Source organism: Artibeus jamaicensis, unplaced genomic scaffold, assembly GCF_021234435.1.
Source record: "Artibeus jamaicensis isolate MK-2021 breed Jamaican fruit bat unplaced genomic scaffold, CSHL_Jam_final scaffold_3128, whole genome shotgun sequence".
NCBI lineage: Eukaryota > Metazoa > Chordata > Mammalia > Chiroptera > Phyllostomidae > Artibeus > Artibeus jamaicensis.
This window is the reverse complement of record NW_026522036.1, coordinates 651251-672426: the sequence shown is the minus strand read 5'-3', so window position 1 is coordinate 672426 and position 21176 is coordinate 651251. Positions and strand designations below refer to the sequence as shown.

Here is a 21176-nt window from a genome sequence, read left to right as displayed (position 1 = left end):
TTTGCCCAAGTCCACCCAGCTTGTAAGAGCTGAGCCAGTTTGACTGCAGACTGGCCTGCTCACCACCCACTGCAGCTGCTTTCAGGCACCGGAAGACTTCTCACTTATGAAAGAATGCCCACCTTATAGGCACATTTTGTTTAATGATCCCCAAAGCCTGTGACGTTGTTATCACAAATCTTTCTGGGAGAAGGCTGTGGATTCTCTCTAAGGTTAAGTCACTTGCCCAAGATCACAGAGCCACTCTGTGGCAGAGCTGGGCGTCCGCAGAGGTTTATGGCTTCCAAAATCTGCTCTTTCTGCTACATGGAGGCACCCTATCAAAACAAGATAACACATAAAAATGCTTGGTAACTTGTGAAACACTGTACCAACAATAGTATTACCATTCTCAGTAGTTCTGGCTCTCTCCAGAGCTCAGAGCTTCACATTGCTTTTACAGACAAGATAACTGTGTTTCAGGGCAGCTAACTTGCCAATATCACACAGACAGGAAATACGGGGCAGGGATTGGAATCAGCTGAGCCTGGCCCCAGGCAGCCATATGTTCTCTATGCCCTTCACCTTGTTCTCAAGGGTACTCTGCGTAAAGATGGTGTGTCCTTCTACAAGTTTGCTTTCAGTCAGAGATTTGGGTGAACTATCATTTTTATGTTAGGCATAGTGATATATGAGTGCATCAGAATGCTGTATTCAATGAGTTTTTAAAATGAAACATGAGACTTCAAAACAATTGTACTTTTGCTGTTGCAGTTTAGGACTAGCCCCTTAGTCCCTTGATCACCTACTTAGTCCTCTTGGCCAGTAATGGTTCTTGGGAAGTTTGAGAAGCTCCTCCTATATTTTGCTTCAAATAACTAAAGACAAATGCAGAAAAAACAGGAGCACTTATATCTTCTGGCTGTTTCTGTACTGGCAGAGGTAATGGTTGCTTAGATGTGAATAAAACTGCTCCAAACACCAGGTCAGAGGCGGGAGAGTCTTATCCTACCATTGTGTGTTGCTTCTGCCCCCTGCAGACACTGTTTTGCATAATGTAAATGGAGGCTCGAGGTTGTTCGTGAGCGATGCTTCCTTCCTGCCTGACTTCACTGCATGTGCTTTCCCTTCTCTACCACTTGGGGTCACAAGTGCCCACAAAACTGTACCATCTCTAATTTAGAAACCCAGGTTCTTTTTCATGAATGAAAGCTGTGTCTTGGTGAAACAAGGTAGTTTTGCCCCTTTGTTGATGAAAGATTAAAGGGGTTAGAGGTGGGGGATTTTGGTGGAGGATGGGGCGTGGGGAAAATAAGGAGACTGAGCTTGGAGTCACAGTGCAGAAAGCTGCCTCCTCCCTGTGGGTGACCACTTGGGGCTTAAGTGAATGCTAGAGTAAGTGTGGAGCAGTAGGAAGAACTGCTCTGTGACAGCCATGTCTCCTTCACCTCTGGGCTAAATAGCCTTTCTCTGTGCTGCTAATGAGCAGCCAGAGTGAAGAACTGGCTTAGGGTAAGGTTGTATTTTAGAAGAGAATCAACTTAATAAAAAACATCGACTTAAGCTTGGGAAACAATTAACTTTATTGGATCTTTCTATTCCACTAGGCTGGGACCTTCAGTGTTCTCAGACTTTGTATTCTGTCAGCTGGTGGTTGTTGGCACCTATTTATCAACAGGAATCCTTAATTTGGGGTGCAGCAAAGAGGGAAACTTTATTCTGTGAAAATAGCTCAATTGTGATACACCAGGGCTATGAGAACAGCATGGTGGTGGAACAGCCCAATGGTATTACAGCTCAGTTACAAAGCAGTATGGTTGTGCAATAGCCCTGCTGTTAGGAGGTCCTGGGGTGAGGTGGCCCCGGGGCCAGGCCCCTCTCCTGTTAGACAGCTTGGCCCTGTACCCAGCCCATCTGCTCTACCCTGCGCTGATCTGCTCTGGTGAGATATCTCTGTTGCTTCAGCTCCAGCACAGCAATACAGTCTTCAGTCGTAGGTGGAAGAGGGAAACTGGGACTATATAAACAATAGTCCCTGCCTCTGGTCCCTGACTGATCTGTCCTTATGCAAATGAAGACTCCAAATCCTCATAGTTTGGTCCAAAAGGCACTGTCCTGACTGGTCAGAATGGAGCTGCTCTGATTATTCGGTGGTGAAGATGCTGATGGGCTATAGCTGCAGAGTCCCGGTTGGATAGGGATGGTCTCAGTCACATTGGTCCACATAGGATTTCAGGAACTCATTTAGGAAGGCTGACTCAGGTGGCAGAAACACTACAGTGCAGGAGGCAGGCAGCTTCCTGCTTCCTGAAGTGTGGTTTGCATGAGAGGCCCCTGGGTAGAAATGGCCGCTAAACTCTGCTTTTGAAAATTTGAGCCCAGTTAGCCACCAGGAGCCCTTCTTAGCAGGCACCTTCTTTCTTAGGTCCACAATTCCAAGGGCCTGGCGAAGCTCCAGACCATGGTAGACTCACAATAAGCACTAGAAGGAAGAATCAAGGGACTGAGCAAGGACAGGGTAAAGAAGAGAAGAACAATTGGAAGGTATGTGTGGCAGATGGCACCTGTCTGCTAGTATCCATGTCCCTGTGTAAACCCTTCCCTCCTAATAAATCTAATATTGCAAAAGTGATTGGTATCATCAAGACTAGGTTACAAAAAGGCTGTAACTCTGACTTGAGCACCCTTTCTTGCTCTCAGACTCTTGCTTTGAGGGAAGCTGCCAAGTCTGAGCTGTTCATTAGGAACATGAGCTCAGAGGCAAGAACGCAGGGCATGGACGAGCACAGCCAATGAGATCACATCACAGGGAAGTGGGCTGGGGCTTAGGTAGAAGTGAAGGTCAGGCAGTTGTGGATTGGTGGAAAGAGTACTAGAGGTTTATTTTTCTCTTTATACACATGGATTTTATACACAGATAATACGCTATCGTTGAAAGGATCTAATAACCCAAAGAGCTCTGCACCCTGATGGCATTTGCTCCAAAGTTGGCATTTGCTCTAAATGTCTTAAGGCTAATGAAGCTTTGGAGTCCTGAACTTGGGTGCTTTCAGTAGCCAAGCAGGCACAATGGCTAAGTGAATCAGCTTGGGTTGGGCTTGAAGAATAGCTCTTCCACATGGGTAGCTGCCATGTAGTCCAGGCCATGGAGGCCAGGCTGGGAGTAAGGCCAGAGATGTCAGAGCTGCTGATTTTTTAAAATTTTATTGATTATGCCATTACAGTTGTTCTATCCCCCCCTTCATTCCCCTCCACCCTGCACCCCCACCCCCACCATTCCCCCCTTTAGTTTATGACCACGTGTCTCAAGTTCTTTAGATTCTATATTTCCCATACTATTCTTGCCCTCCCCCCTGTCTATTTTCTACCTACATCTATGCTACTTATTTTCTGTACCTTCTCCCCCCTTCTTCTTCTCCCACTCCCCTGTTGCTAACCCTCCATGAGATCTTCATTTCTATGTTTCCACTCCTGATCTAGCTGTCCACTTAGTTTGCTTTTGTTTTAGGTATAGTTATTAATAGCTGTGAGTTTGCTGTCCTTTCACTGTTCATATTTTTTATCTTCTTTTTCTTAGATAAGTCCTTTTAACATTTCATATAATAAGAGGTTGGTGATGATGAACTCCTTCAATTTGATCTTATCTGAGAAGCACTTTATCTGCCCTTCCATTCTAAATGAAAGTTTTGCTGGATAGAGTAATCTTGGTTGTAGGTCTTTGGATTTCATGACTTGGTATACCTTTTTCCAGCCCCTTCTTGCCTAGAAGGTCTCTTTTGAGAAATCTGCTGACAGTCTGGTAGGAACTCTTTTGTAGGTGACTGTCCCCTTATCTCTTGCTGCTTTTAGGATTCACTCCTTCATTTTAATCTTGGCTAATGTAATGATGATGTGTCTTGGTGTGTTCCTTCTTGGGTCCAACTTCTTTGGGACTCTCTGAGCTTCCTAGATTTCCTGGAAGTCTATTGCCTTTGCCAGATTGGGGAAATTCTCCTTTATTATTATTTGTTCAAATAAGCTTTCCACTAGTGACTGTTCCTCCTCCCCTTCTGGTACCCCTATAATTAGGATGTTGGAGTGTTTAAAGATGTCCTGGAGGTTCTTAAGTCTCTCCTCATTTTTTTGAATTCTTGTTTCTTCATATTTTTCTGTTTGGTCATTTTTTTCTTCCTTCTGGTCCACTCCCTTGATTTGAGTCCCAGTTTCCTTTCTATCACTATTGGTTTCCTGTGCAATTCCCTTCATTTCAATTAGTTTAGCCTTCATATGTTCCTCTAATTTGTGACTAAAATCAACCAGTTCTGTGAGCATCCTGATCACCAGTGTTTTGAACTGTGCATCTGAAAGTTTTGCTATTTCTTCGTCGCTTACAGTTATTGGCTCTGGGGCTTTGAGATCTTCTTGAGCCATTTTTGGTCTGTTTGCACTCATTAAGTATGAGGAGCGGAGCCTTAGGTGTTCACCAGGGCCGGGCTGCCCAGCGGGGTTGTGACGCTGTATGTGGGGGTGGGGTCAGAGCGGGACAATCTCACTGTTTCCCACCTATGGGGCCTGCACCCTTCATCTCACTGCTCACTCCTTCATGGGTCTATCTGCGCAAGAATATGTGACCACAGTTCACCTGATGCCCTCCACCCTAGCTGGGTCCGCCTGTTGCAACCCCATGCCTGGGATCCACGCGCCTGAGTCTGTCTGACCGAGTTTTCCTATGCAACCCCACTCTGCCAGCTGCTGGCTTCACCCCTCTTACCGGTCCAGCTGAAGAATTAGTTGTTATCCAACTTCCAAAAAGTTCAATTTTCTGTGTTTTGGCTGTATTTTCTGTTGCTAAAATTTTGTTGTCTTTAAACTTGGTTGTGTGAGAAGGTACGGCATCTCCACCTATGCCTCCATCTTGGCTGCTGATTTTTTAAAATTTATTTATAAGTCCTCACCCGAGGATATGTTTTATTGATTTTTTTTAGAGACAGAGGAAGGAAGAGAAAGAATGAGAAAGAAACATTGATCAGTTGCCTCCCTGATGTAACCTGACAGAGATTGAACCTGAAACCTGGGTGCTGCGGTCCGGCCGCAGCGGGTCTAAGGGTCCCCTCGAGGTGAAGGTAGGATTCGGCGCGGAAATCAGGCAACTACGCAGCTCAAGGCAGGTGATGCTCTGAAGACCTTTATTGAAAGTAAGGCTGAAGCTTTTATACTATTCTAGCTGGCAAGCGATTTCAGCTGGCAAGTGATTTGGGATTCGTTGGCTTTTGCAGTTAATGTTACTATGCTTCTTGGTCTGAACAGGAACTTGGCTGTCTGCCTTGGTTAGGCTGTCACAGGGGGCCTATTCTTATTCTGTGTATTAGATATGTCTAAAATTGACTCGGGGAGTAAACATGCCCTCCATGCCACGTCCACCAGGTTGGAAAATGCTTCTTTGAAGTCTTGGACCTCTCCTCCTGACTTTGTCAAGGAAGGGATCCAACTGTGGACGTGGCACCTGGGTATGTGTCCTGACCAGGGATGGAACCCACAACCCTTTAGTGTACAGATGATGCTCCAACCAACTGAACCACTCAGCCAAGGCCAGATCTGCTGATTTTTTTAAAAAGTGAGATAGACTCTGGATATTTGAAAATGTTGGCTCAGAATTTCTTTATGTTTCAAAAAAGATCATAGCTGCCAACAGCAGAATTCAGGATGGCTATGGTAAATTCCTTTTTAAAGCATTAAGGATAAAGTTCCAGTGACTGGTTTGAGGTATGGTGTGAGGATATTTGAAGGCATCCATCAAAACCTCTGGTTGGTCCTGCATGGTGGGTAGCACGTAACACCTAGGAACCTGGTTTCCAACTGGCTGCCCCTTCTGGGGAGCCCACACCCACAGGCAATAATGATGCAGTGATGCTTACCCATAACCCACTCCCTTCCCTGAGCAAAGACCCCTGTCCTCTAAGAAAAATTTGCCACAGCTAGCACCTTGCCTAAGTTCTTCCTCCTCAATTTGAGGGAAATAAATCTTTTTTAAAATTATATTTTATTAATTGTGCTATTACAGTTGTCCCAATTTTCCTCCCTTTGTCTCATTCTACCCAACACTGCACAATCCCTCAAGCAATCCCCACACCATCGTTGATGTCCATGGATCATGCGTGTAAGTTCTTTGGCTACTCCATTTCCTATAGTAGTATACTTTACATCCCCATGGCTATTCTGTAACTACCTATTTGTACTTCTTAATCCCCTTACCTCTTCACCCATTCCCTGATAATTGCCTCCTATCTGGCAACCATCCAAACGCTCTCCATATCCATGATTCTGTCTCTGTTCTTCTAGTTTGCTTAGGTTGTGGGTTTTTTAGATTCACTCATTGATAGACATATATTTATTACCATTTTATTGTTCATAGTTTTGATCTTTTTCTTAAATAAGTCCCTCTAATATTTTATATAATAATGGTTTAGTGATAATGAACTCCTTTAGTTTTTTTCTTGTCTGGGAAGCTTCATTTGCCCTCTGATTCTAAATGATAGCTTTGCTGGATAGACCAGTCTTCATTATAGGGCCCTGCTTTTCATGACTTTGAATATTTCTCGCCACTCCTTTCTAGCCTGAAAAGTTTCTTTTGAGAAATCAGCTGACAGTCTTATGGGAACTCCCCTGTAGGTAACTGAGTGCATTTCTCTTGCTGCTTTTAAGATTCTCTCTTTATCTTTGACCTTTGACATTTTAATTATGATGTCTTGGAGTGGGCCTCTTTGCATCCATCTTGTTTGGGACTGTCTTTGCTTCCCAGACTTGAATGTCTATTACCTTCCCCAAATTAGGGAAGTTTTCTTTTATTACTTTCTCAAATAGGCTTTCAATTTCTTGCTCTTTTTCTTCTTTTTCTGGCACCCCAATAACATGAATGTTGGAATGCTTAAAGTTGTCCCATTGGCTGCTTACACTATCTTCATTTTTTGTATTCTTTTTCTTCTTGTTGTTATTGTTTCTTTTTGCTTCCTTATGTTTCAAATCATTGATTTGGTTCTTAGCTTCATTCACTCTACTGTTGTTACCCTGTAAATGTTTTTATTTCAATTAGTGAATCCTTCATTTCTGACTAGATCTTCTTCATGTTGTTGAGGTCCCCACTAAATTCCTTGGGCATCCTTATAACCAGTGTTTTGAACTCTGCATCTGATAGATTGCTTATCTCCATTTTGTTTAGTTCTTTTTCTCGAGTTTTGATATTTTTTTTTTTCATTTGGTCCATGTTTCTTTTATCTTCATTTTGGCAGGTCCCTGTGTTTGTTTTTGTGTTTTAGGTAGAGCTCTATGGCTCCGTACCTTGTTAGTGTGTCCTAATGTAGTAGGTGTCCTATAGGGTTCAGTAGCACAACCTCTACTGTCACCCAAGCTGGGTACTTGAAGTGCTCCCTTTGTGTGGGTTGAGTATACCCTCCTCTTGTGGTTGAGCTTTGATTGCTGTTGGCAGGTCAATAGGAAGGATTTACCTAGGCCAGTCAGCTGCAAGGACTGGCTGTGACCACTGACCACCAATCTCCACCCTCTGTGGAGAATCAGCTTTGCAGGGGTAGAGTGGTGGTGCTCCAATGTGGTCTGTAGCTGTCCACTGGGTGCACAGGCTGTGTGGTTTCCCAGGTGATGCAGGCCAAGATCAGCGCCCACCTGTTTTTTGCCTGGGGCCACCCTGCCTGGGCTATAAAGCAATCTGAGGTGGTTGCTACTTTTGCTGGTCTTGGAGATTCCCAAGTGAAGCAAAGCTTGACTCTAGGCTGGCTGCTAGTAGTGCCACACCTGAGGCCACTTAGCAAGAGGTATGGTGGCTGGGGCTCACTGAGGTGCTGTTGCTTGTTTGAGAGGACTTAGGAAATTATAAGGCATGATTCAAGATCAGCCATTCATATAGAAAAGTCTCTGTTAACAGCTTGGGTGGGCTTATAACTTGGGTGGGACAGAGTTTCAGGATATCTTTATGGCAATACAACCAGTGTTAGCCAGGTTGATGGAGTCTCAGATATAGCACCTGCCTGAAGGCTCTGTGGCTTTTTGAGGGAAGTGTTCAAAAAAGGAACAATGACCTTTCTGTCTGAAAAAAAGCTGTCCCCCAGCTCTCACCTTCATAGTAGACCCTTCATTTACTCCTTGTATGCCACTGGTGCCTTTCAAGCTGCAATCCTGGTGCTGGAGCTCAGAGGGAGTGGGTCTGAGTAGGTGAGTCTGTGTGTGGGTTCTTTAGGAGGAACTAGTTGAGACTCCAAAAATTCCTTCCACTGACTCAGTCCCTACTGGTTTTTGCAACCAGAAATTATAAGGACTTATCTTGCTGTCACTGGAACCCTGGGGCTGTGGGACCTGGTGTGGGGCTGGGACTCCTTGCTCCCGAGATATCCTTACTGAAATTTGTTAACCACACGTGAGTGTGAGGTCCACCCATTCTGCATCTCCACCCATCCTACCAGTCTGAATGGATGTGGTTTCTTTAATTTTGTACTTGTCAGACTTCCATTCAACTCAATTTCTGATGGTTCTGAGTGATGGTTGTTTTATAATTTAGTTGTAATGTTGATGTGGTTGTTTGAGGAGGTGATGCTCCCATCTTAACTGGCAGTTCATCCTTAAAAAAAAATTCCTAACCAGAGGATATGTTCATTAATCTTAGAAAGAAATAGGAAGGGAGAGAAAAAGAGAGAAACATTGATGGGAGAGAAACATTGATTGGTTGCCTCCCATATGCACTGTGACCAGGGATCAAACTCTGAAACTAGGTATTTGCCCTGACAAGGGATGGAACCTACAACCTATTGGTGTGTGGAATGATACTACAACCAACGGAGCCACCCAACCAGAGTGAAAATAAATTCTTCAAACGAGTCTTCTAGACTCAGATGTGCAGGAATTAAAGTGGGAAAAACTGGAGGTAGGTCTGGTTCCAGCCACTCCTTTCCAGTGTTCCCACTATGTTCAGTCTCTCTCAACACTGAGAAGGGAGCAATGAGGAAGAGCTATAAGAGGGGACAGAGCCACAGGAGGTGTTTCAGAGAGTTTCCACTCTCCAGAAAAAGATCTTCATTCATTCAAAGAGCATTTTTAAACAGTTACTTCATGTTTGACACCATGTCATGTACTAAGAAGGCTAAAAAGGGAAAAAAGATGGCACAGTCCATTCTCAAATTATTCTGGTGTATTGAGGGAGAGAGGGTACATTTATTAGAAACCAGTAGGGAGCCAAGTGGGTTCTAAATCAAGGTGAAGTAGACTGTAGAGAGATGCCAGCATAAACACGAATGAATCCAATGTTCCTCCAAGGATAGTAGGGAGTAATTTCCCCAGCACTAACATCATTCCTCCACCATAGCCTCAAGATTCTCTGTATTACCCAGGGAGCACCAATTTTGCTGGAAAATGAGCTATGTAGTTTTAACTATCATATTTTCTAAAACAAAAAAATCTAGTTATATGGTAAAACAATGACATCTTTCTCCCTAACTCTTAAAATTATTTACATAAAAAGATTTATAAAGGCATGCAAATTAGGTCACATATGATTATCCAATTAACAGATTGTCTTTATGGAGAAAAGATACAATTAGGCATACTGGAAGTAATGTCATTTGCTGCTCTATCAGTGCCTTCCCAGTTCCCCCTTGATATGACTGCCAAAATTTAGTTGATTCTCTTTGAAAAACAGGGCCTAAGATGGGTGCTTTAGAGGATTATAAATCAGTCTCTGGACTAAATTGGCTGATCTGTGCTAAATTGGCCACTCCACATCAGGCCAGGCATGCCAAATGCCCAGTTTTTCACAAGAAGCCAGATGTCAATATTTCTAAGTGAGATCTTCATATACCCAACTGTTGACTTCTAATTAAAATATTTAGAAAGTACCTTATGAGCCATAAGTTTGTGGTCAAGCAAAACTTATTTTACTCCCTGAAGAAATGGACCTTATTCTTCAGTAAATTGCCTTATTTCTGGATGGCTAATGCATACTAACTTGAACATATAATAAGAATTTCTGTAGTATATAATGGGTACTTAACATATGTTCAACATTGTTCTCTCTTTCCCATTATAAGACAGTATTGCAGGATAGGAAAAAATCAATCATAGGTTTTCCTATCACTGTTACTAATTTCTAAGAATGGTGAATTTCCTTCCTTCAGCTGAAGAAGGAGACTGAGCAAGAAAAGAAACACTGAAGTGTTCTGCTAATGAAAATGATGGGTAAGAGTGTTCTCAGAGGGCAACATTTCTCTGCTCAAGAACGTACTGAAGACAGAAAATCTAGAAAGGAAGAGAAAGCCTGGGGGAAAAGAAATAAAAGCAGAAGAGAGAGATTAAGAACAGTTGCTAAAGGGTAAGCAACTTTAAGAAAAGAGGCAGCAGCTTAAAAGGATCTTAAAATATTTTGCCATGAGGCCTCTACACAATCTCCTGCCCTGGATACTCAAGACATCAAAAAAATCTACAATGCTCTTCAAGGTGTTTGTAGTCAGTCACATCTATGTTGCTTTGAGGTGAGAAGGAGACAGCCATGCTGGGTTACCTTGGACTGTGCCACAGTGAGTGGCAATGACTAGAGTGACAAAGGTGTGATGACTGCATTTTACCAACCAAGAACAGGAAACACATATGAGGTGTCTGATAAAAGAATGAGGTATTCGACTATAAATGAGTGTCATGAAGAATCTAGGCCCTAAGATTTTCTATTATAGTCAGAAGAGTAGGCCCATTGAGAAGGAGAGAGGTGAGAGCAAAGGGTAGAGGATGTGAGGGTATGTCTGGTACATCCTGAGGGTGGAGGGGTGGGCTGAGCAAAGATTTTATGCTGAGACTACACCTCCTTTTCATGTTAGAAGGAGGCCTGCATCATCATCAGCTATAGTTTAGCTTTAATCTGGTCAAGGCTGCAAATTCACTCCCTCACCTTCCTTCAGCATGTCAGAGAACTGCCAGTAAGACCCTCAATACCATGCCAATATAGACCAGACTGTTACACATAGTAGCTCCAGTGTTTGTATTTTAGAGACATTTTTATGCATGCACTAGGCATTTATAACTTCTCTGGTTGTACTTTTTTGTGCCTATAGAACATGGGCCTGCCCCTTCCCCGTTCCCAGCCAAGATGTCTGCTATGGAAGACAATTTCATGCCTGATGATGAGAGGACTACAGTCTAGAAGACTCTGAAGATAGTAGCTCTGAGCCAAATGTGGATTTGGAAACTCAATGGTATAATTCCAAAGCCTTAAAATGCAGGTGGCATACACAAGGCTCTCTGGCTAAATCCAGCCCTCCCCCTTGTTTTATGCAGCCTGGCACCTTATTTTCACCCAGCAGCAGCTCCGAGCTCCTTGCCCCTAGTTAAGGTGTACTTACATTTATACAGTCCTAAAATTACATTCAGCCACTTGAAGGTAACCACAGGGCTGATGTGACCCCCAGTGAAAATGAGTTTGAAATTCCTGTGTTAAAGGAAGATGACCCAAAAAGAGAGTTAAGCTATTTCCAGAAGATTTTGGAACTTCAAGGTGAAAAGGGAGAATGAGTATTTAAAGCACTGAAACAAATGATTAAGATTAATTTCAAGTTGACAAACTTCCCAGAAATGATGAACAGATACAAACAACCACTGACCTATATTCAGAATACAGTCACAAGAAATTATTCCGAAAAATCCATTAATTTAATTATTGACTATGTCTCTACTTCTGAACAGATAGGTTTACTACAGGAATTCTGCAAAACAACACTGGAAACTTTTAAAGATGCTAAGAATGATGGAGTGTGGCTTAAGGCAAACACAAAGCTTGGAAAATTGTATTTAGAACCAGAAGAATATGGAAAGCTCCATCACATTTTATGACAGTTATATCAGTCCCGCCAGACTGATGATGGAAAAGATGACTTGAAAAAGGGTATACAGTTATTAAAAATTTATACTTTGGAAATTCAAAGGTACATAGCACAGGAAAACGACAAACAATTTGGAGCACTCTATGAACAGTCACTCATATCACATCTGCCATCCCTCGCCCACTGATCACAGGCATCATCAGAGGGTGCAGTAGTCATATGCACTTGAGAGAATGTGAGTTTGAAAAGGCACACAACTGATTTCTTTGAAGCCTTCAAGAATTATGATGAGGGAGGAAGTTCGTGGTGATTTGGTCTTAGCAAATATGCTAATGAAATTGGGAGTAAATCTATTTGACTTATAGAAGGCCACATAGTAAAAAATGATTCATTATGAAACACAATGATGAAGTTAGTAAGTGCCTATCAGAATAATGGCATCATTAAATTTGAACAGATTCTGAAAACAAATTACAGCCACATCATGGATAATTCTTTTAAAGGGAACACACTGAAGAGCTTTTGCAAAACATCACTACACAAGTGCTCGTAAAATTAATTAAACCTTACACAAGCAGCTTTTATTTCTAAGGAGGCAAGCATCAATGTAGCTGATGTGGAGAGCTTGCTGGTGCAGTGCATATTGGACAATACTATTCCTGGCTGAACTGGTCAAGTAACCAACTCCTTGAACTGGATCATCAGAAGAGGGGTAGTGCCCAATATACTGCACTAGATAAATGGACCAAACACCAAATTCTCTCAGCCAGGCTGTGGTCAGTTAACTGGCTTAACAGAGAACAAGCTTTTACAGACATACTTAACGCAACAGTACAGAGATATAGTTCTTAAAAGAACTGGGAATGCCAAAACTACTGTCAGTTGATGTGTCCTGAAAATTATGAAAGTTATGGCAGAAGTGCTTTTTATGATCAGCTGGTTTGCCTGTTGCTGTGGCATTTATCCCAACAAAAAAACAGCTTAAATTTCCAGAAGAAAACCACAGTAGCATGGGATTTAGACTGTATTGAAATCTTTTCCTAAACATAAAACAGCGTAGTAATAGTAATTCATCACAGGCAATATGACCAAGAGAAGACTTTTGTCATGATTTCATTTATTTGTTTATTCATTCATTCATTTATTCATTTAATTTTTAGAGAGAAAAAGAAAAGGAGGGAGAAGAGAGAGAAACATCTATTTGTTGTTCCACTTATTCACACATTCATTGGTTGATAGGAATGTGCCTGGTGGGAAATCAAACCTGCAACCTTGGCATATCAGGATAACATGAGAACCAACTTGAGAAACCTGGCCAGGGCAACTGTTGTGATTTAATTTAATTTAATTTAAAATTTTTATTGATTGATTGATTTGGTTTTTTTAGAGAAAAATAAAAACATAAATTTGTTGTCTCATTTATTTGTGCACTCATTGGTTGCTTCTTGTATGTGCCCCAACTGGGAATCAAACCCACAACCTTGGTGTATCACAATGATGCTCTAACCAACTGAGTCACCTGGCCAGGATGCCCTGATTTTAAACACACTAACACACTATGGTTGGTTAAATTTAAACATGTTTTACCTGCAAAAATTTTCTCACAAACAACCTGCAATAGCTTGAAATGCACACCTTTTTTAACACTTGCTTGTCTCATGTGAAATTAAAATGTTTGCTGCATTTTGCAACATATCAGTTCTCCAAAAAAATGTGTCCTTATATTTCTGTATCTGCAGTGTAGTAAAGGTTTTGATGAAACCCCATAATTATAGTGGCATAGTGTCACTTAGGTTTCAAGAAGCAAAATAAACAGAGAAACACAGAAATTGGAAGAAGAAGAAGAAGAAGAAGGAGAAGGAGAAGGAGAAGAAGAAGAAGAAGAAGAAGAAGAAGAAGAAGGGAAGGAAGAAGGAAGGAAGGAAGGAAGGAAGGAAGGAAGGAAGGAAGGAAGGAAGGAAGGAAGGAAGGAAGGAAGGAAGGAAGGAGGAAGGAGGGAAGGAGGGGAGGGAGGGAGGAAGGAAGGAAGGAGGGAGGGAGGGAGGGAGGGGAGAGAGAGAGAGAGAGAGAGAAAGAAAGAAAGAAAGAAAGAAAGAAAGAAAGAAAGAAAGAAAGAAAGAAAGAAAGAGAGAGAGAGAGAGAGAGAAAGAAAGAAAGAAAGAAAGAAAGAAAGAAAGAAAGAAAGAAAGAAAGAAAGAAAGAAAGAAAGAAAGAAAGAAAGAAAGAAAGAAAGAAAGAAAGAAAGAAATAGAAGAAAAGAATATGTGTCCAGACACTCAATGCAGGAGCTAGCCTGTTCTGAGTCAGTTGTCTGTACAAGGCAGAACATGGCAAACTCCCAAGCATGGACCCTGAGGAGATGTTTTGGAACCTAGGGAGGGCCAGATATCTCAGCGTACTCTTAAGAGTGCAAGAGGGCAGGTGGAACAGAGGTGTCCAAAGTCTGTTTGTGGCCCCGGCTTCCCCACCACTGTCACCTCCTGGGTACTCCAACTTAATCTCCTGGAAACTCAGCGTAAAATGAGAACATTCCTGGCTCTGCATGTGAGGATTAAGTGACGTATAAAGTGAAAGCCCTTGAAAATGTAACAATAATAGGTAACATTTACTTAGTGTATGAGCCAGGCATTATATCACTTCATTTGATCCTCATGACATGTTAGTGACATGAGCATTATTATCCCTATTTTACCACATGAAAACACAGGGAGGTTAAACAGCTTGTTCAAGGTCACACAGCTAGCAGTCTGGCTCTAGGTTTAACTACCACACTATGTATTTCTGAGATATTATTAACCAAGCAGACAAGCATGGTGAAGAGGCTTTAGAATCAGATGAACATGAGCCTGCCAGTCTTAGTTCTATGGCCTTCAGAAAATTAGTTAATGTCTCTGTGCCTCAGTTTCCTCACCTATAAAATATGAATAATGAATATGAATAAGTTTGTATACTTTGGAGACTTCATGTTAGGTAATATATAGGAAGTTGTAACACATTACCTGAATATGCTCAAGAAAAAAACTATTATTATTGGCTGTAGCACTGGCCAGGGAATGCAGGGACAGAAAGAAAAGATTATAGGAGTAGACGGTCACAGTGACAGGTCTGTGGATGTAGATCCCATGAAAGAACCAACATTGTTTTACTTTATCCTAATGGTGAAGGTAGGTCTTGGGTGCCAGAAGGATCCTGTGTGCAGAAATGGGGGCGGTGACCTAAGGGATGACAGGTGTGTGTTGGGTGAAACAATGAGCAGTGAATTCTGAGAAGTTTCAGCCAAAGGCTCATCCACTCTAATGACGTCCCCAGGCATTGGGTAAGAATTCAGTCTCCTCTTAGGACAAACCATTTTCCAAGTCAAATCATCCATTCCCTAAGGAGAGCTCAAAGGGAGTTCACTAATCAGTGGATGGGTATCCGAGCTCTGCCTCCTGCCTGATAGTGCTGGTGATGACAGACCTTTACACACAAGCTGGGTTTCCACATTTAATTCATATCTTCTTCTTTAGGCACTCTTGAGGCTCATTTGGGATTGGTGGCCTTGGGGGCAAAAGACATTCCCCACAGGACATTATCAAGGGCTGCTTCTCCAAGTGCAGAAGCAGACTCAAATCTCTGCAGTGAAGACTTCAACTTAGGCTTAGTTTGGGGATAAACCAGGCCAGACCTGGCCAATTAACTTGGCGGGGAAAAAAATAGTTCTAGTTAAGCCACCACAAGGAGAACCTAGACTGAGTCATTCATGTTTAAAATTCTGCCTCAGGTTGAATGTTCTACTGACTGGCCTTGGAGGCAAAGGTGCAGCATTATCAACTGTGGCCCTTCCGGGGTGTTGACAGCCAGTCTCTGGGGAAGAGGCCCAGTCTGCTAACAGCATTTCTGTGAGCCTTGGATATTCTGCCATAATAAAAAAAAATTGTGCCCCCGAGAGGCAGCAGGTATTCACACATTCCATCCAGCTGAAGCTCCAGGCCTGTATGTCAGCACTCACTGCCCCAGGAGATAACATCCACCTGGGCCTCTGGACAGTACAGCTCTTGCCGGGGCTTTGCTTCCTTAATAGCTCTTCCTTTCACTGATTTCCTTATGGTTGGGTCCCCTCATCCCCAGGTCTTAAAAATAAGCATTAAGATTTTAAAATAAATTTTCTTCTGTAGAAGTCAAAGCCATCACACCATTGGCGTAGCCCTTTCACTCGGATATTTCTGCTTTTGATCTTCAGCTACAATTTTTCTTTGCTAGGAAAGTATACTGTTCTGGTAAATTGAAAACTATAAATGAAAATCTTCCAATAAATCAAACATTAAACAATTGTAATTATATAAATTTCTTTGGCTAACTAAGACCATGTGTGGACAGTGTGTGCTAATAGAGATACACTGACCTGGTGTTCAGTGGATTCCCTGGGAAGGGTCAGCCCCTCCTGCATGAACACTGAGCTGTTAGTTGACCTGGAAATATGAAATAACCAGGACCGAAGTTCTCACTCTCACATTTCCTCCAAAGGGAAAGAAAAAGTCAGCACAGGCAAAGATCCTGCACCCAGCAGTGGTGGCCATTTGCTGCTCTGACCCTGCCTGTCCTGGCTTGACTCCGGGACCTCTCTGTGGGGCTCTGCCATGGCCATGTGCTGGGTGACTTAAGACAGACTGCCCCAAAGGTGAGGCTTCTGTTGTTTTGTTTTTACTCTTTTCTTGTGTAATATTCTTCTTTGCAGACTATTCTTCAGTTTAAGGGAAGATTAGGGCAGCTTCATGATGCTAGGCAGTGGCTTATCTTCTAAATAATCTACAAAAACCATTTCTTTCAAAACTGATAGGACCATTTTCTCAGATGGCTTAACATGCCCAGCATTGATGAGCTTCCTTATCTCCCCTCATGAGGTGGAGAAGAGTCCAGATGTTTTGATATTCCCCAATTCGAGAGCAGAACCGTGCCAGGTTTTAGATTCAGCCTACGTTCCAATCCTAGACTTGAGGCCCACTAGCTGGGCAACTCTCTGAATCTCAGTTTCTTCACAGTACACTGTAATCATATTCAACTCATAGAGATGTGAGGGTTAAATGAGAGAATCCAAGTATCCCAAATGTCTATCTAGCACATAGTAAATATTCAGTATGAGCTGTGGCTGCTAATATGACTATTGATAGTATTATTGAAAGGGCAAGTGGTTGTTTCAGCCATGCTGGAGCTGACTACCAAAAGAAAGTTTTGATTATATTCTTTGTACGTTTCATACCACAGAAATAAAAACCATCATGCATTCAATAAAGGAAATGGATTTTGTTAGACAACTGGGTAACAGAATCCTATTGGCCAATCACCAGCCACTAACCTTGGCAAGTTACTTATTTCTGAGAATCTGTTTCCTTTTTTTCCAGCTAGACAACCATACCTGCTTCTCAGGCCCCACAGAGCTGTTAAGAGGAGACACCAGACAGCATATGTAAAAATGGTTTGGAAAAGGTTTCAAGCACTATCCAGAGTGAAGGATATTATTTTGGGGATGTAGGAAACTGAGCTTCTGTGAGCATATTTGGATTTGAGTTTGGACTTGAAAGCAGGTATGAGAAACACCAGCCCTGCTCATTTTTGTAATCCTAGGACACTCTGGAGCTATTCAAAATGTTGATTTGTTTTGTTAAGAAACTAGTTAAGAATCTTGAACCTCTCTCCTTTGTCTCTCTCCCTTGCCTTCTTCAGAGTTTGAGTTTTCTTCTCATTACTTTTATTTTGCTGTTGCAGCCACTATTGGTTTCACCTATTGTGAAAGGAATCATCTTAGGTTAGGAGTCCACCAGCCTGGAACAGTGGAGGCAATCGCCCCCCTTCTACACTTGGATGTTAACATGGGAATCACTTTCTGCTATAGACATCCTCTCTGCATCGGAAGGGAGGACTGCAAAAGTGGGGCTGGTACAGATGCCTGCATAACCCCTCAACAGATTCCACTGCACTTGGAATTAAGTCCAGAGTCTTTAAGGTGCCTTTGAGGCTTACATGGACAAGTTCCTGTCCATTTCCATAGTCCAGTCTCTAGCCTCTTTGCCCTGATCTTACGCCTTCAGAGATGTCTTCTCAGTTCCTTGAATATAACACCCTCTCTCTTAAGTCTGAGCACTGCTCTCCATCACCTCAGGTGTCATAGCTCCAACCTCCTCACCATTGTGACTCCTCTCTCTAGATTTGCTTTCATTTGTCTTGTTAGTAGCTTGGTAGATTCTGTGCACCTGAAAAAATTTCTCCTTTTTCTGCCTCCTGGATTGGGACTCCTACTGGTATTAGGTTGGCGGCAGCAACCTCTTGGTGACAATATCAAGGAGTGCAATTGCTGGATTGCACAGTAAGAGTGTATTTGTTCAGTTTTGTAAGAAACTGCCAAATTGTTTTCCAAAGTGGCTGCATCATTTCCCTACCTTTTTAAGGCACAGCCTGGCCAGCTGTGCCAAGACACAACATTGACTTATTAGGTAGAGAGTATCCCAACTCTTAGTGCCCACACGCCTTGAGATATACTTATTGTGGATATGGCATGGTGTGTACCATCGCATCCTAGGGTAACATAGGACAAACTCCTGTTTCATGCTCAATTAATCAAATATGTGTTGTTAGTGTGTCTGAACTATAGCCATTTATACTGTATTCAACTCATTTATTGATATGAGGGCTCTTGTAAGCCAAAGAAGTGCCATTACATGTTTGATATATATGTGTGTGTGATAAGGAAAGCTTGACTGTCCCTTCTTCCAGCTGTAACTCTCCTACCAACTAGCTGGTCATTTCATCTTAGTCACTGGGGATTTGCCGCTTGACTCACAGGTTTTGTTTTGTTGTTGTTGTTTTTTAAATCTCATCCCCATAATATCCACCCCCTGACTTCTCAGGTTTGAGATTCTCATTTCTAAAAAGCTTTCCCTCATCTGGGAAAGCACCCCATTCCCACAATCACCATTGGAGCCCTTGCATCAATAGAATCTGCGCCCCTCAGAAACCTCAGTTTCAAACAAGTCAGTCTCTAAAATACCTCAGTCTGTTTTTTCAGATTCACTCACCATAATTCTCTGAATCCAATCCCTGTAATGCCTGTAATTCCTTGATCCAACATCTTTTTCCTGGTCTATCAGCCAGCCCCCTTATATTTTCTCATCACCCCTCATTTAATGTACATCAATCTTCCCATCATGTCCTTGAACTTCCTTATATTATTTACTCCTGGCTGGCAAACCCCAATCCTCACTGAAGTTCACTCTGCCTTTTCTGTGCCTGTCCACAGCAGCTCCAAGTTGGTCATTAACACCCCCCTACGTAGCTGGCTGGCACAGGGGTGTCCAACCTGGGGCCTATGGCCTCATGCAGTCCAAGATGGCTGTGGATGCAGCCCAACCAAGAAATCATACATTTACTTAAAGTATTATGAGGCTTTTTATGATTACATGTCACAAAGTGTTTAATGTATGGCCCAAGACAATCTTCTTCCGGTATGGTGCACAGATGACAAAAGTTTAGATTCCACTGTTGCCTCAGTCTTAAAGTACAGGTACACTTGCTCTCTTGACATATGTGTCATGCTTTCCTACATAATGCTCTCATTTCCTTAAATGATATTCCATACCTTCTCCCATTTGCACACATCCCACATTCTCACCCCCTGAATACTGGCTAATGAGGGAGACTCAAACTTCCCAAGAATATAGCAACCAGAAAGGAGCCCCCTCATCTTCTCACACCAGTCAAGAAGCACTTCTGAACTGGCACCTGACGTCTGCTTCCTTTCCACTGTGGAGTAGGAAGCCTCTCTACTCCCACAACAATACCCCTTCCTGGATGAGCTCACCTCTCAGGGAGTTTGTTCCTTTAACTATCATCTTCTGCATCATCACCTCATCAGAGTCCCTCTTTTACCACTGCACTCTTCCTTTTTAAAAAAATTTTCAGAAAACTTTTTTATTGATCAATTTTAGGGAGAAAGAGAAACATCTATTTGTTGTTCCACTTATTGATGCACTCACTGGTTGCTTCTTGTATGTGCCCTGATGGGGGAGCGAACCAGCAACCTTGGCATATGGGGATGACACTCCAATTACCTGGCCGGGGCTCATTCTTCCTTTTTGTTTTTGTGTTTGGGGTTGGGGGTGAAAGTATAATTTATATTAAAACACACATACAAATAACAGTCCAGAAATTTAATTTGTACTCTGTTCCAGTCAGTCTTCACCCCCAAATGCAAATATTGTCTGATTTCTATCACTTTAAATTAATGTTTCCAGTTTTGGACTTCATATAAATGAAGTTATATAGTATGCACTCTTTTGTACATTGCTTCTTTTGTTCAATAGAATATTTGGAGATGAATCCATGTTGTTGTGAGTATTGGTAGTTCTTATTGCTGAGTAGCACTCCATTGTAGGAGTGTGCCACACATCTGTTGATGGACACTTGGGCTGCTTCCAGGGTTAGGCTACTGCAAATAAGACTGCTCTGGATATTCTTGCACAGATATTTTTGTGGGCATGTGTTTTGTTTATTTGATATGCATGTCACTGTTGATCACAGGATGGTTTAAGCCTATAAAAAACTACCCAACAGTTCATAACAGTGGCTGTACCATTTTGCATTCTGATGAAAGCCATGTGTGAGAGTTCCAGGTGCTTCACCTCCTTGCCAAATTTGTGTTTATCGGCCTTTTATATTTTAGTAATCTAGTGATACAAGACATGCTTAACACAGTGCTTGGCATAACCTTAGCCCTCTACAGAGGTAGCTATTGTTATTATCAGAGTAAATGCTGAAACATTTTAAATAAAGGGCATTTAAGTTTCTTCTTTCCTATATATCTTTTCTTTTTTGTTCTGACCCCTCTAAAACCTATAATAACCCCAAGTATTGACCTTGAATCTATTTAAGTATTATTAAGTTTAAATAGATGTTCATAAATTTATCAAAGTATTGTCTCGGCTTTATAAAGAGACATCGCCTATGTTCCTGGTGGTAAACAGCAAGTGCTCCATAAACAGCACAGGCTAACCTTTCTCCTGTAGCTGCCGACAGTGTAACTTTCTCCCCTGCTTTGCTCTGGGATCTGTCCCTGTTACCGAACAAGAGGTCCGAGGGAGGGGCAGTACAATATTTGGCCCACCGAGGGATGCCAAAAACTGCTACACAACAGGGGCCCCTCCCAAGGACAGAATACTAATATCTACTGGGCTCTTCTGTCCGCCGCCAATTGGAAAGACATCTCTCAAAGCCAGAGATTTGTGAAAAGGAAACAAAATGTTTATTTAATGCTATTCAGCCCTAATGCCTCCACTAAAATATCAAAGTCCTTTAGGGTATACTCCTACACCCACACAG

The 21176-nt window shown here is 42.2% G+C and overlaps 1 pseudogene; it reads left to right on the top strand.

The window, feature by feature from the left end:
• Window positions 1-11095: 11095 nt before the first annotated feature.
• On the top strand, window positions 11096-12619 carry LOC119052913 (COP9 signalosome complex subunit 2-like; annotated as a pseudogene).
• Window positions 12620-21176: the final 8557 nt, after the last annotated feature.